The following is a 15668-nucleotide window of genomic DNA, read 5'->3' as shown; positions in this document are numbered from 1 at the left end:
TTCGCAGCAGTTTATTTAATAACACCTAAAATGTTACTAACCACATGGCAAAAGATCGAGAGTCCGTTTAAACATTAGCCACTAATGGTGCTCACATTGCACTTTATTAACCTGCAAATAAACTCAAGGAGTTTCTCGTTTTAATGCAACTAAAGTTTAATTAATCATCACTCGACATTACTTTCGGATACCTGCAGATGCGACAACCTGTATCATATCATAGATGTGTCATTTATTTCGAAAGGGACTTATTCGTATCGAATTTCAAATTTTATTCTTCATATTTTTTACTTATATAACTTGTAACTAAAAACTTTTTAGCCTGTATTTAGTGAATAAAACAGAAGTAAAATAATCGCAGAGTATTCAGATTTAAAATTAATGGTTTTCACAACCATTTTCGGCTAATATTTTTCAACGAAATAATTCCTGCTTTCGGGCAGGGCTATTTAGTAAGGGCTGCCTGATCCCTTTGAAGTTGTTCTTGCCACCTTGGCTGATTGGGTGAGCTTCCGGATCAGATGCATGACGTCATTGCTCGAATACTTATACGCAACCCTGAAACACCATGGTAGCCAGCGGCAATTATCCGGTCCTGTCAGGGCGATGACGTCAGCTACCGACTCCGTCACCCGAGTGGCGTGGTGGTAAGATACGCGTCTACCATCGTGAAGGTTGCTGTCTCGGGATCGAGTCCGAGGGACTATAGATATTCATAAGACTATAGATATTTTCCCCTAACGAACTTGAGGCGACAACCGATAGACAGCGCCTTCATTTCCAACCCATCTCATTAATGGCAGTAAATTTCGATATAGTGATATGGCTAGAGTTGGTGTTTGGTGAAATAGCCAGTGAGTCATGACAGCCGCTGTGTGTGGTCATAGTGGCGGACTCGCGTCGTGAGGTCCCGGGTTCGAACCCCACCGTCCCAACAGTGGTGGTCGGCTGAAGTTGCTTTTCTGTGGTTGCCAACTTCAAGGCGCAAATGCTGGCCGATCTCCCGTTTAAAATGTCTCGCCCGAGAGAGCAACAGACCTACAGACTGCAAATATAATTCAATCATAACACGTCACTCACTTCACTTCTGAAATATAGACGGTAGCACTGAAAAATCAAACGCAACATTGCATACGCTCTCAGAGTGTTAGGTACACACGCAGGTATCCGGCACAACTCACTAGATAGTAAATCGCCCATAGATGGTGATAGACCTGAGTTGTGCTCGGTTTGAAAGAAAGTGAGTCATGAGACAGCTCTTTTTATATATGGGCGTGACTTCAGGCAAACATACATACAGTACATCCATGTAAGCAGGATTGTAACTAGGATTTTTTGAAAGCGGTGGAGAGGGGGCCAAACGTAATTTTTTTGCCCTCTTCACTTTAAAAGTCAATGAGTTTTATGACTATTTTCTTTGTTTTCTTCAAAATTTGATGCTCTTTCAAGATTGCAGCACGGGACGACTAAAATTCCGGTCCTGACTCCCTACACGAATAAATGCAGATTACGGAAAGGCGTATATGTGTAGTAAAAAGAACGTTTCTGATTTTTCTCAATTCTGCTACCCCCTTTACGTTACGTTAACATTGTATGGTTCCGTATATATTTGAATATAAATGGTCAAAAAATCCATTACTTCTATTTCATTTCTCAATTTTTTTTTTCAAAAGTACATATTTTAGTGTCATTTCATTCCATGTAAATATAATACTTTTTTATTTGGAAAGATTTGATTATTTGTTGTGCCATTTTTTCAGAGCTGCTGAAATTTTACGTACCCACAAATTTATAAAATCGCACCAAATTGAGGGAATTAGAAATGAAACTCAAGGTAAACTTTATTCAACTTCACTAAGCAAGATTTTTTCTGTATTTACAGATAACATTGAAATCAAGGGGCAAACTGTATATTTTACCCTCAATAACTCATTCCACCTTAATTAAAAATCCATTCAAACAAAGTTGATGTATTGCTTCAATTAAAAATATGCTAACACAACTCATTTACATTCGTATAAAACATTTCAATACGTTTTCATGAAGGTCAACCATGTAGGGTTAAATGTTTCAATAGGCAATAACTTGGAGACTACAGGTATCATGAAACATTTTTGGCCTATTCATTAAATGCAGTCCTTCCGTACGTTTATCACGTTTCAGTCATTTCAAATTATGATGAATGTTACCGAAATACGATTTCTGAAAATACCATTGCTATTTCCTGTAAGTATACGCATGCGAATGAACGAAAAGATTGCAACTTTTGGTTGCGCAAAACAATTCTGCAACGATACGATTCTCCTTCGGCATAGGACAAAGCAATCGAATCGCATAACGTTTACCTGAGGAAATAGTGTTTGTTGCTTATACTCTAAACACAATCTTCCCCGAGGAGACAACTCCGTTCAGTTGTAGAATGAGTCTTACTTTTTTATTTTTTCTTCTCCTGCTCCCAGAAATTCTGAAACGGGAGAACCCCTGGGCATAGGAAGAAGAGCCTTCGGAGCAGATGTTCCCGTGGGGCTATTGTTGCTCCGGGACGTAGTAGTAGTAGTAGTGGTACAAACGTTGACGGATGGGAAAAAAATCCTGGGCAGCAGATAGGAAAAAAAAGTGAGTAGAGAGAGAGAAAAGAAATGGGAGAGAGAGAGAGAAGAATATTCCTTCAGGATAAGAAAAGGAATGGAGCAAGAAAAGCAATAACCTCTGCACAAAGATTAGCAGTAATTAGTTGGAAGAAAACGTAATGGCGTCCAGTCACGTAATGGATCCTGTGCCGCGATTTTCTCTTCCTTACCTTTTCTCTTGACTCTTCACAAAAATGAGATCGGGCTTCCTCCACACAACGCAAGAACTGGCTATCAATTTTGCTTATATCCTGTATTTCCTGTATTTACCGTCTTTCCTAGGGAATATATCACTTGGTTATTATAATATTTGATTACGAGAAGGTAGTATAAAAATCTGGATGCAGAAATGGCTTCTGGTAATGGAATTTTGCTGTCTGTTGTCGAGATTCCTTTAGTATATTTTGGGCATGAATAAGTCTTAGTAATCAGCAAGCTATTTGAGTGGTTCTGCCAATTATTTTCAGCCCGTGCCCTTTCCCTATGGACAATGTTCTCTTTGCGTTTGTGTGTCTCCCGTCTCATCTAACGCCACCTATCATCATCCAAGAGCGAGACCCTTTCCACTTACAGAACTGAATTTAATAAAAACTAAATTGATTATAAGCAGCAATTTTATAAATATGATCGATCTCTGGAACCCCAGACCAGGCACGGGTCCAGAAGGTGGGTAGTCATACCTACTGAGTAGGGTCTGTTTTTTGTATGAGCGAATGGGGCATGTGCCCATAAATTTTCAGGACCCCGAAATTAGCTGTTTTTTGTATTTTAGGCACAGTACAAATGCCCCTCCCCCATCTGCGTAGGCCTCTGCCTTCATTACTATATATACAAGGACGTCAAAAATTCATATTCGCACGACGCTCCAAACTGATGAGCAGACCCTGAACCTGAGAGCCGAATTATACAGGAATCTCAGACATGTAGAGATTTGATCAGTTACGCGATTTCGATGGTTTTATGTTCTCGAAAACATAATTGGCATCTTGTAGCGCCATATCTCTATACGATTAGCGTTCCAATAAAGGGATTTTTTTATATTTGTTTTTTTTAGTATTCACAAGATTTTGCTTCCAAGGCATAAATGTGAGCCGATTAAATCTTCAAAAAGTTTCTACATATTGAATTGCAGATTCCCTACATTAAATTAAAATTTAATGAATATCGCTCATTTTTTCAGTTTCTTGGTTCCGATTTGAATGATAGATGGCAACATATCTCGAACATTTAACAGTTACAAATGAAATACGCATTCATTCATAGTGGACTTAAAATAATACAATTCCGACACTTCTCATATTTTTTTGTACGAAAATGATACCAGAATACCTTTGCAAACGTATATCGGAAAGAAAAGAGAGAGAGAGAGTTACGGAATATTATTAAAGTTTTAATACGATGGAACCAAATACATTTCAAATTAAAAAAAAAACTTAAAAAAAAAAAATCAGCCGGTTCATTAATTAACCATTCATAGTTTTCTATGCATTTTCATTTTTATATTTGGGTGACAGATGTCTTATGACATGACAGTTCTTATACGTATAATGTACATAACACCGAATACACACCACAGAGATAAAACCTCCAGAGCAATTAAAACTACAGATAAAAGGTGCAGTATCCACATCATTTGTTATAATCCATATCCTTGAAACGATACAGAAGATACACACTAAGAGATTATTTCTGTTCATTTTTTTTTTGTACAAAAATAATCTTAATTATTTAAATTTGCGTTTATTGAAACACAAATTATTCTCGCTCGAATGTGATCCAAATAATGCGAATAAAATAAATTTATACAAAATATAATAAAAGTAAACTAAATATATCTCTTAAGATGACAGATTAGGACGCATTACGAATGAGCTTTACGTAATAATATCACTCGTAAAAAAATAATTTTCTTTTTTCAGGTGAATTTCGCTTATTATCCAGAAAAAAATTTTAATGAATATTCTAAGGCCATTTCCTTTGCAAAAAAAAAAAAAAAGCATAAGCACAAAGATATTCTTCCGCTTAACTTGAATCTAAAACTCGCAAATTAATCAGACAGAATCACAGAATCTGTTTAAAATGCAAATGACGTATATTCGAGTGGACGTGTAAAAGAGAGAAAGCGGTAATAAAAAATAATGTCTTCTCTGAAATTATCAGCGTGAATTTGTTTAAATGTTCTTTAAAAAAATATATTTTGTTGATAAAAAAAATAATTAAAGTAAACAAATCGAGCTTTTAATTACTTAGCAATGTTTTAATACGTTTTTTTTGTCTGAAAAAAAATGAGAAAAACATCGTAAATTAGATTCTTACGTTCGTTTTTAATTACATAGGGTATTGATGGAAATCGCATAGAGATGTTTTCACACATGCGATAGCAACATGCTCATCACCTCATTGGGCAATTTGCCTGTTGTTGCATTTGTATTTGCATATCAAAAATGTAATGGATTCTTTTTTTTAATAGTGTCAACACTGTTGTCGAAATTTTTGTCATTTTAATGATGGTGTGAAACTACCTTGCGATATAATCCAGTTTTTCCTTGACTTTTGGGTCCGGGTTAGTTCCTTTGAAGCTATGGAGTATTCTTAGAGGGCTTCTCGGGAAAATCCTGTTGAAGGAGACACGACAAGTGAGATTAGAAAGCCACTGTGAGAGCTGTGGTAAAAATACACATTTGAAGAAATAAAGTTAAAATGAAATTCGGTTAAAAAGGTGCAGCCTACTTCTTTCATATTACACTTGAACACCCCATACAAGTAGGGCCGTTTTGATGCAAAGATCAATCTTCAAATCTTAGTGAATTTAGCATATAGAAATGTGAATTTTTTTTCGTTGGGCGCAGAAGAGGCAGACAACACAACAGATTAGTTAACTACTACAAGTTAGAAGACATAAGATTTTATATAAAATTTGATTATTTTATTTTGTGAGGCACTGTGTTTTCACTCTCAAAACTGATTGATATCTGAACACATTTTGGGCTATTATTAAACTGGAACCATACCTCTACAAAGGATGTTTGATGAGATAAAGGTGAGATTAGGACTTACAGGAGACCCTGTATAAACGTATAAATTATTATGAGTCTTGTAATGTTGGCTTCCTTCCATTTATCAACATCATCAATCGACTCCATCATTCTATACCGAAGCTTAATCAAGTTGTCCAATAAATTGAAGTAATTCATTTTCTATTGATCATACTGACCAATACGATCGAGGATCGTACATAACCACCAGTAAATATGATAAATTTTCAAAATTCGTCAAACTCACCAAAATGATCAGTAAATAGTAAATAATTAAAATTTCGGTATTAACCAAATGCATAATAACCGGCGATTATGCAAACTCACGGTATATATTCATCACATTAACCGTAACATTGCATAAAATTTCTGCAACAGTGTTCCCGCTATTAAAAAACAAAGGTAGCACCATTTTTCATGTCTTTTAGAGGAGAAAAAATGGATTTTTTTATTTATTTCACCTTATCTATTTTCTTGGATAGAAAGCATCAGCAATGTATGTGTGTTGCTTGTGACCAACCAATACTCGGAACCTATTCCAAGTTTTCGATTCGAGAGAAATCTCCACCGACACCCAAACAGTCTTTTCATTTTTCTCGCGGATCTTTTGACAGCTAAATGATTTATTGTTTTAGGAATCGGCAGACGGACACACACAGACACATGGTGGGACCAGACCGATATATATATATGAATGTATGTAGTATAGCAGCTCTTCTTCGCACATTCTCTTCAATCATTCAAGCTAGCTAAAGTCTTTGGGATTCCTCACGATAAAATACGTATCCCCGTAAGGCTCTCACGCTAACCCCCTAGTCCTAAGGTTGTTTTGTATAGAAGGATTTCTCAAATTCTCTCTCCTAATGGCTAGTCCTAACGTTATTCCTTCGAATTTAAATGGATCAAAGAAAAAAAACAATAAACGGAGAAGCTACCAGATTGGATAGAATATGGCGTGTGATCTATTTCAATTTCGTTCAGCATCGCTATCAGTCGGATTTGCGTTTGAATGGATTGAACTTCTTCGGATAAGGGATAAGTCATTTATCATCCTTATAAACATGCGTGTATAGAATTTGAGTTTATAAACTCCTCTATTGAAATGGTGAGTTTTAGTAAGAGCTTTTGAAAACAACATACGCTATATGAGCTAACTTTTTTTGATGAAAATTGTCGATTTCGTTCATAGATCGCTCCGGTAGTTATTTTTACGGTTGATTTACTACAATGTAGAGAAACTCGGCTGAAACTTCTTTACCTCGGATTACGAACTTTTCACCTAACGAAGATTTATTTTAATGAACTTTCTGCCTCGGCTAATGAAAACGGATTCGGCTGATGAACATTTCCGTTAGCGTGGATTTAAAATGCTATCCTAACATAGCCACAATATGGCTGTGTTATGTTAGTTTTTGCGTGAATCGTCATCAGAATAACTGCCATTCGATCCCGATTAACTCATGTCTACCTCTGGAATATTTTTCCAGATGCATCTCTACTTCTCTTTCTGAATTGTTTTTGAATCATGTCATGCAAAATGAAGATTCGACTAATAGAAAAAATGCACTGGAAAAACATAAAGAAGTCTATGTTTCTGGAACACGGAATCCTCTTAGCATCAAACTGAACAGTCTGGACACATTGTAAGAGCTTATCTTTTCCATCTGCATGTATCAGACACATAAATGAGCTGACCAAATCACAAATGATGGGGACACTTATAAAATCTCGTGTCAGCTACAGCTTTAGTAGACAAAAACTGGTGTTGATCGTGTACATCTTCAGTATCTCATCCGCCCCATAATATGCCTCCGGTCATAAATGACTGGAGTTGGTGTGCGGTAAAGTAAAGTAGTTATAAACTCGTGTCCAAAATAAATGTCTGATCGCTATTTTGGGCTGAAGAAACAAAATAAATACGAAAAAACGTGTAATTTCCGACAATGACACCAGCATGAAATTTTGATGCGAATAAAGAAAATGCAAAATTTCATTCTTATATGTATACAGGATATGAAATCTGACCACAAGTCCAATTTATGAAATCATAGTGATAACATCAATTATGCCTAATAAAAGGTCTTAAGACTAATATAGGATGACCTGGTAAGAACTTATATATCACTTATATGTATAGAACCTCTGCGGGTACGGGAAATAAACTGCTGCATCTACTAAAAAAATTCAAAGAAATTCAGTGCAGCTAAAATTTATAAGTTTCCCCTATAAAAAAATGCAGCGGAACAAAACCCGCATTTCCATTGCTGAACGATAACCTGATGCTGCATACCCATTGGGACACCATATCCCTTTCAGACTCTAGTGCCACAAATGTGCGGGTTACTATTTCTCACCATAGAATAAAAAAAATGACCTCAGGGAAGTTAAGCCCTGACTTAAAGGATTGTGTCCGTTTTGAGTTAGAAATATGGTGAATATGAACTTTTTAGCAATTTCGTAAGAGAACAGAACTTAAAGTTTAACTTTCAGGAGTTTTTTAAGATGGCTTCCAGAATAAAGTGCCTCCGGGAAAAGTGTGCTTTACTACAAAAAGTTTAGCAGCAAAATTCTGCAAATAAAAAAAATTGTACTTGAAGATGAATATAAGCTGCATCATCTTGGCTGAAAAAAAATTGAACGAAGTGAACTATTTCGTCACAAAAAAAATGAAATTTCTAAAAACAAATAAAGATTTACTGACATTTATGTTTTTAATGCAGTTTCTGAGCATCATAAATGCAGAAACATTTTCAAATATTCCACATCATAAATGCTCGGGTTTGAAAAGGTTATAAATACAAATATTGTCCTATAAGATGTACAATGCCCTTCTAGATTATGCTAATTATGTACAATTTTGTAAGCTCAATTTTTATACACAGGTTTCGATTAGAAGCGCCCAGGAACGAATGCTCTCTGAGTGCCTTCAATGTTTTATGACCGAATAAAATTTTATTTATGGGGATAATTTTTTTTTCCAGTACTGTAAGATAATGATGGTAACTCAAGATTATTATTAATACCAATATTGTTCCAATTAAAAACATTAATATTACTAAATAAAAAGAGTTTTAATGGCTTTTGCTTAACTAGTTAAAAAAAAAAGCATGGTACGAGAAGGATAGGTCATTTTGTATGTTCCACTGGAATATTCATAAAGTCATTTCTTCGAACACAATGGGGAGCCATTTAATAAAGTCATCTTTATTTAAGCTGAAGAAAAAAACTTCAAAGAAAATAAAAGCATGGGAAAAAAACCTGATTAATTTCGTTGGTATCGGCCCCGATCTACCGAAAAGCTCATAATGGAAGAAATAAAAATGTCTCAAGATGATTAAGTGGTGGTTATTCTCCGATCCTAATTCCGGCCATACTTCTTGTCCCAAAGACTCGACCTCGAAGGCGTGGCCATAATAATAAGACAAAGAAAAGAACAAAAAAGAGAGGCATGGCATGGATATGAATGGGTCTTAAATTATTCGTGAGCTCGTTAAGAGCAACTAAACTGCTTTTTGGAACGCTCAACGGTAACCTACTTGATGACAAATTTAAAGGATGTCCCCGATTCTCAAGCTATAGAATTACCTTCATTCTGGCAAATTATACCCGTCCATCAACCCATGATGTCTTTACAAGACCCTGTCCTTAAAGATGAGACGTGCCTACCATAAAGTATGATATCAGCTCTTGTGGTGGTGGTGGTGGTTGTCACGAAAGCGGTAACATCTGCATCAGGATTAAATCACTTTCGGTTAAAATTCATCTGAATTTAAACTTCAAATTACGAACTTTTGCAACATATTCCTTTGCTGGTTTAGAAACTATAATATTAATCAGTTTTTAACAGACTAATAAAAATTTATATTGCCCATTAATGTGAAAATTTCGTGCTCGAATATTGAGGTTGATAGTCCTTTCTAATGCAGTGCATAGTGCTGTAATTCATTCACATGATGGTCTAATAGCCCTAGATATCTTCATTTGTCGTTAATGGATTTGATTTAACCAGTGACTGTTGCAAATCACTATGGTCATTGGGAAAACTCATTGAGATTTTCATTTAAACGTTGATTTTAAATGAAGAGCAAAGGCCGCTGTAGGTTGTTTTCATGTTCTCTCAGAAAGAAATAATAAACTATTTTCAAATCAAATAATGGATGATTATAATTGGTTTGTTCCTAATTATATGTTTCTCTTTAATTGTCTTAACGAAAGTTTAGTGACTTTCTTAAAGACTTCAAATAATTGGTCGCACGAAAGTTATTACTCATTTCAATTAATCATCTTTCATTTCTTTAATTATCTCTTTACTATTATCGACCCTTAAAGGGTCGCTTCTTATTTTCTGTATTATTTCATGAAATAACTTTTGAAATTTAATGTCTGGGCCTTATGTATGTGAAATATGGTGAGAACTTTTTTTTTTTCGCATCCCTTAGAGCAACGTTTCCCAACCTATGGTTCGTGACGATGACATAGGTGCTCCGCAGGCAGACTTGATTCGATGCTAACCGAATGAAGAATTACTCAATTGTTGCAATTTATGTTACTAATATCCACGCAAGTTCAAATACAAATTTTATCTTCATATTTAGGTTCACCATACCTCATCGAGAGAAATGCGTGAAATAGCGATCCTAAGTACGGAATATCACTGATTTTAGCCAAAAGATGCTTATTTATGTCAAATTTGCTAATTACTGCAAAAATTGGTGAAGGGGGGATAAAGGGCGGCAACAAATTGTAGTAAAAAAATGCGTTTGACATAAAAAACCGTTCAAACGAATGAATGATGATATTTCATTGAGAAAAAGGGGGGGGGGGAACTGGGCTCTTAAATACTGTAAAATACGGGACATCTACAAATGTCATCAGAAACATTGTCATAAGTTGGCAAAATCCATAATTTTAGTTAAAATCACTTATAAATTTAGGAAAAAGAGTTCTCATCCTGACAAAGACGTAAGATGAATATTTGTATTTATAGCCATAATTATCATAATAAACGCTGTTTATTCATAATTTCAGTAAACATTACAAATTTACATAAGCATCATTGAACAAACTCGGCAAATGTATAAAACAATTCGAAACAACTGAAAATACTAGAATGCCCCGGAATACGGGACACAAGTGGTCCATGGAATTATTTCAGGCATTTTACTGGTGATTCGGTGCAGAAAATTTGAGAAACGCTGCCTTAGATGAAAAGGGTGGTGGTGGTGGTTTAGCGTCCTTGTATAGCATGATATTGATGGATTTTCAAGATGTTACTTTTATATGACAATGATAAAATATAGTAATAACTATTTATCATTTCATTGGTAAATATTTATAAAAAATTAAAACTATTACAGGCATTTAGGTTATTTAAAAATACAACGAAAAATCTGCTATTTTGATTCTATTTCGTACGATTTGTATTTTTGTACGATTTTGTATCAGCCAGTACCTACCGAAGGTAAAACATGTGCGAAATAATATCATAAATTACAGATAGTTTTCAAGAAAATTATTCAATAATTTTTTTTATACAAAATTCTTCATTCACATTATTCACTTTATGTAATTCACTTTTACAAATCACGAAATTTCAGAAAACATGCGACGCCCTTCTGATAAGACCACAGTAGCACTTTAAAAGTACTGCACATAGTGATTTTTCAGTGGGGTTTCCTCTTTGGTTCTACAAAAGGCAAATCTTTCTGATGTCCTTTACTGGTAGGTGGATGTTACGTTTTCTTTTCTTTAGAAAAAGGGAAGGGCACGAACCTCCCCCAAAAAACACATTATTCAGTCTCCCCACGTACCAGTGAATTAGTGATTTGGCTCCTTATTTCTAGCATACTCGGCTATATGTAAGTAGTTGTTTCCCCAGACACGTACGCAGGGAGAGGTATAGGTGGTGTATATACCGGTGCCCCCTATCAGAAAGAAAATTTCAAACAGTTTTAAATATCTTCGTAAATTAACTAAAATTTTGAAAGAAAATACCTTTTTATATATATGCCATCTTAATCAATTTCTGTTGATTCAAAATATTTTTTGAAGGTTACAGTAACTGAAAAAACTCTCAGTTAGAAATTTCATCCTCCCCCTTCAAAAAATGGAGTACAAATGGAGCTCAGTTCAAACATTCCAGAAATTTGTGTAATTGCTTTCTTAAGATTGCGGCAGCTGGCACCATACTGAAAAAATAGGCTAACCCTCTTATTTGCTTCTGCTGAATAAGCCGATAACTTCAAGCATCGATATGTGTCCGGATATATATACCCATGCTTTCTTTGTACACCTTCCCTTAAGTTTCAAATTTATTTGTTTACAATCTTAGAAACATATTTTTTCCTTAAATTTCATGTTTGTTCATTATTATCTCCTCTTGAAAAACTGAGATAAAAACAAGACGTGCCTCGGTTCCCGAATCATTCGATTTTTTTCTCTCTCTCAAGCTTTTATCTCAGAATCAAAGAAAAAATTTTGCTCATGTGAACTTTTTATACGAAATTCTGAAGATCAAAACAAATTCAGCAAAAAATTTCCCATTGTAGTTGCCCTTTACATTTGAACTGTAAGATATGTATCAAATATAATTCATAAGGATGCATGAGAACATCTTTCAAACGCATTATTATAAATCGAATTCTAGCTATTAATGCTGAAAGAAAATTAAAGAAGAGATTGAGAACTTACAATATTTTGTCATGTTTGTGTAAGGAGAACAGTTTCCAAGTGATTTGACACACACGAAATATCTACTATAGCTAAAGCAATTTCATCTTACGTAGAAGGTTCTGATTTTCTCAAAAATTTGGTACGATTCCGGTTCAGTCGTTCCAAAAATTGAGGAATAGGCTTCTCAAGATTTTGGGAGCTGGTAACTCACATTGAAAGGCGAACCAAACCTTTTAACCGCTGTACAAGCTAATAACTTGAAGCATCGAGATGTCAGCGAATAAATCATGATGTTATGAAAAGCATATTTTCGCTTAAGTTTCCAAATTTATTAATCTATCTTAAAGAATATATATATTATATATATTAAATTTCAAGTTTTTGTTTATTATTTTCTCTGAAACAGCTAAGATAAAAACAAGACGTGATTCGCTTCCCGAATCATTATACTTCTCTCTTTCTCTCTGAATCTTTTTACTTCGAATCAAAGAAAAAGTGCTGCTCATGTGAAGTTTTTATACAAAATTCTGCGAAAATCAAAACAAATTCAGTTTCGAGATAAGCAAAAGATATCCCATTACGTCTTAGATATCATTTACATCTGAATAGTAAGATATGTATCAAATATTATTCATAAGAATGCATGAGTATCTTTCAAACGCATTATTATAAATCTAATTTTGGCAGTTAATGCTGGAAGAGAATTAAAAGAAGAGATTGGAGAACTTACAATCTTTTGTCATGTTTGTGTAAGGAGAAAAGTTGCTAAGTAACTTTATACGAAATATCTAGTATAGCTAGGCAAGTAATTTCATCTTACGTGGGAGATTCTAGTTTTCAAAAAAAAAGAAATATTTTCGAAAGAATCCAAACAGAAGAAAATTCTTTGAAGAAACTTCCTAAGAGAGAGAAGTATGTTTCTTTTGTCAGCGCAAACATCGAAAATGCTGTAAATAGATAGAATGGTTTTACAGGAACGAATCTACTTTTCTGTTTTTTTTTTTCCTATTTTAACATCTACAGCTTTGAATAATATATTCCTCCCGAATTCAAATTTCTAGCGCTTCCTAATGGAATTTTCGCAAATATGTGGAATGTGTCTGTCTGTACTCGATGGAATCTTTCTTATTCTTCTTTTTTTTCGATCCCACCTTATACATATTTTTTCTTTCTTTCTTATCCTATTCCTCAAACAACAGAGCGAAAAATAAAATACATTTCACTCCCTCATGTTGAATGGCAAGCACATACATCTTTCTCTATACATACATACATTTTTTTTTTCTTATGGATAAATATGAGATCGAAATAATCTAAACCAACATATACACGAGATGTATTTTCTGAAAACTTGGTTCGATGGTTGTTTAATTTAATACGAAAACCCGCTATTGGTTAAAGAAAGAGAGGGTTGGGATGGTGAGTAATGCTTTCATTGTACGGGTGTCCCGTAGATCAAATCTTGTTTGCTTTAAGAATATATATATACACGTGTGTGTGTGTACTATAGCATGCGCATTGTAAAAGGAAACACGTTTTCACTTTCAGCTATAATTCACTGAGAGAAAAGCAGTATTGATAAATCGTATTAGAGAGAGATATATCCTCTGAAACGAAATGGTGTTTCGATATACGAGACTTCGCAAATGAAATAATGTTTATGTAAGGAATTTATTTCCGGAATATTTATTATACTCATACCATATGCATGCCATGATATATATTATGCACGTTTGTATTTATTTGTTTTGAGGAATTTTTATTGAAGTTTTGCACGGAAGTATTTTTCTCAGTATTCAAACTGTATCTATTTTTATTCGTCCCTCTGGAACTTTACCGCATTGTACATATTTGAAAGAATGGTTTTGGGATTTCTATAATAATCCCTTAAACGTTATTCGATTAGTAACTGGTATCGTTCAGCTTATGCATTAGAAATATAACGTGAAAAAAAAATTATGAATTTTCCTTTTGTATTTAGTTTCAATGTATCTCCAAATCTTTTGAAATAATTTAATTTGTATATTTATTACCATGAAATATAAGAAATTTTCGTAAAGTTGAATATGGGATAACAAGTTTTGTAGGCATTTCATATAGATTTTGAGATGAAAAATGCAAAATCTGTAGAAATTCTGACTTCAAATACTGTCTTTACTTATATGCTAGTGAGCAGAGAAGGCGGATAAGTAAGGGAGTATTTCTGATTCCGTTCAAAGAATGGTTCAATAGATTTTAACCTTTTTGGAAAAAAAAGGTTCTAATGCTGGAAAATTTATCTAATATAAATAGCATAAATATCTAAAAAGTTAAATCCAAGATTTTTATAACTCATTTTCAATAATTCTATGGGATATCTAATATTCCCAGGTGTATTCAAAGTTCCTGCTTTTTCTTAAGCCAAATAAAGTGACTTCTCATTTGTCTTCGTACGACCAATATCTCTTTACTCTCCAGTTTTTTCTCAATCTCTACTCCGAGATATCGCAATTTCTTACGCATAATCCGCAATATAATTAATTGTGAAAAAATATGCAATATATTCTCATGTGAATAAATCATTCATGAATAATAGAATCTTTAGGTATTAAAGGGGTTGTTTGCCACGTTTTTATAAAAGGGGAAAAAACGATTTTTCTACTCTTACCTATACGCCATCTACAAATACTTGAAAAAAAAATTAACTGAATATTTTAAAATATTTATTTCTATTCCAATTTCTAAGACAACAAAAACTACAGATAACATGAAGCAATATATATAGGGTGTCCACTCTTACCGTTGTCCAATGGCTGTTTTCTGAGCCATTGGTTTCAGAGACAACTTTCAATTAGAAAAAAAAAAATTTCAAATAATGTGTCACCCATCATCTTATATATATATATATATATATATATATATAAATGTCTTTCAAATAAAAATATATATAATGTTGATAAAAAAGTTACAAAAACTAAACTTCTATACAGTTTCCTGCCCTCTAACTTTCAATCAGAAAGTTCCTGTCCTGTCTCTCCTGAGGCCAACAAAAAAGTACATGTTTGTAAGTGCAATTCACTGAGATATTTGTATTAAAAAAAAGGAAAAAATACCATAAATGGGAGGAAAATGAGCGTTGTCTCTCCGTTGGTTCTTTCCTCTCTTCTCACTAAGAGATGGTTGAATTCAAAAATATCTTAGCGAATATTGCACTTGCAAACGTGGAAGTTTTTTTTTTTGGAGTTGGAAGAGAAACCGCAACAACTTTCTAATAGGAAGTTATAGGACGAGGGAACGTATGAAAATTTAAATTCTCTCAAAATTTAATTTCCTTTCAATTTCAAAACTTTTA

The sequence above is a fragment of the Pholcus phalangioides genome, unplaced genomic scaffold, assembly GCF_987345545.1.
Source record: "Pholcus phalangioides strain wild (caught in Gottingen) unplaced genomic scaffold, Ppha-v1.0 ptg000015l_1, whole genome shotgun sequence".
Lineage (NCBI taxonomy): Eukaryota > Metazoa > Arthropoda > Arachnida > Araneae > Pholcidae > Pholcus > Pholcus phalangioides.
The sequence above is the reverse complement of the archived record's forward strand: the minus strand, read 5'-3'. Positions refer to the sequence as shown.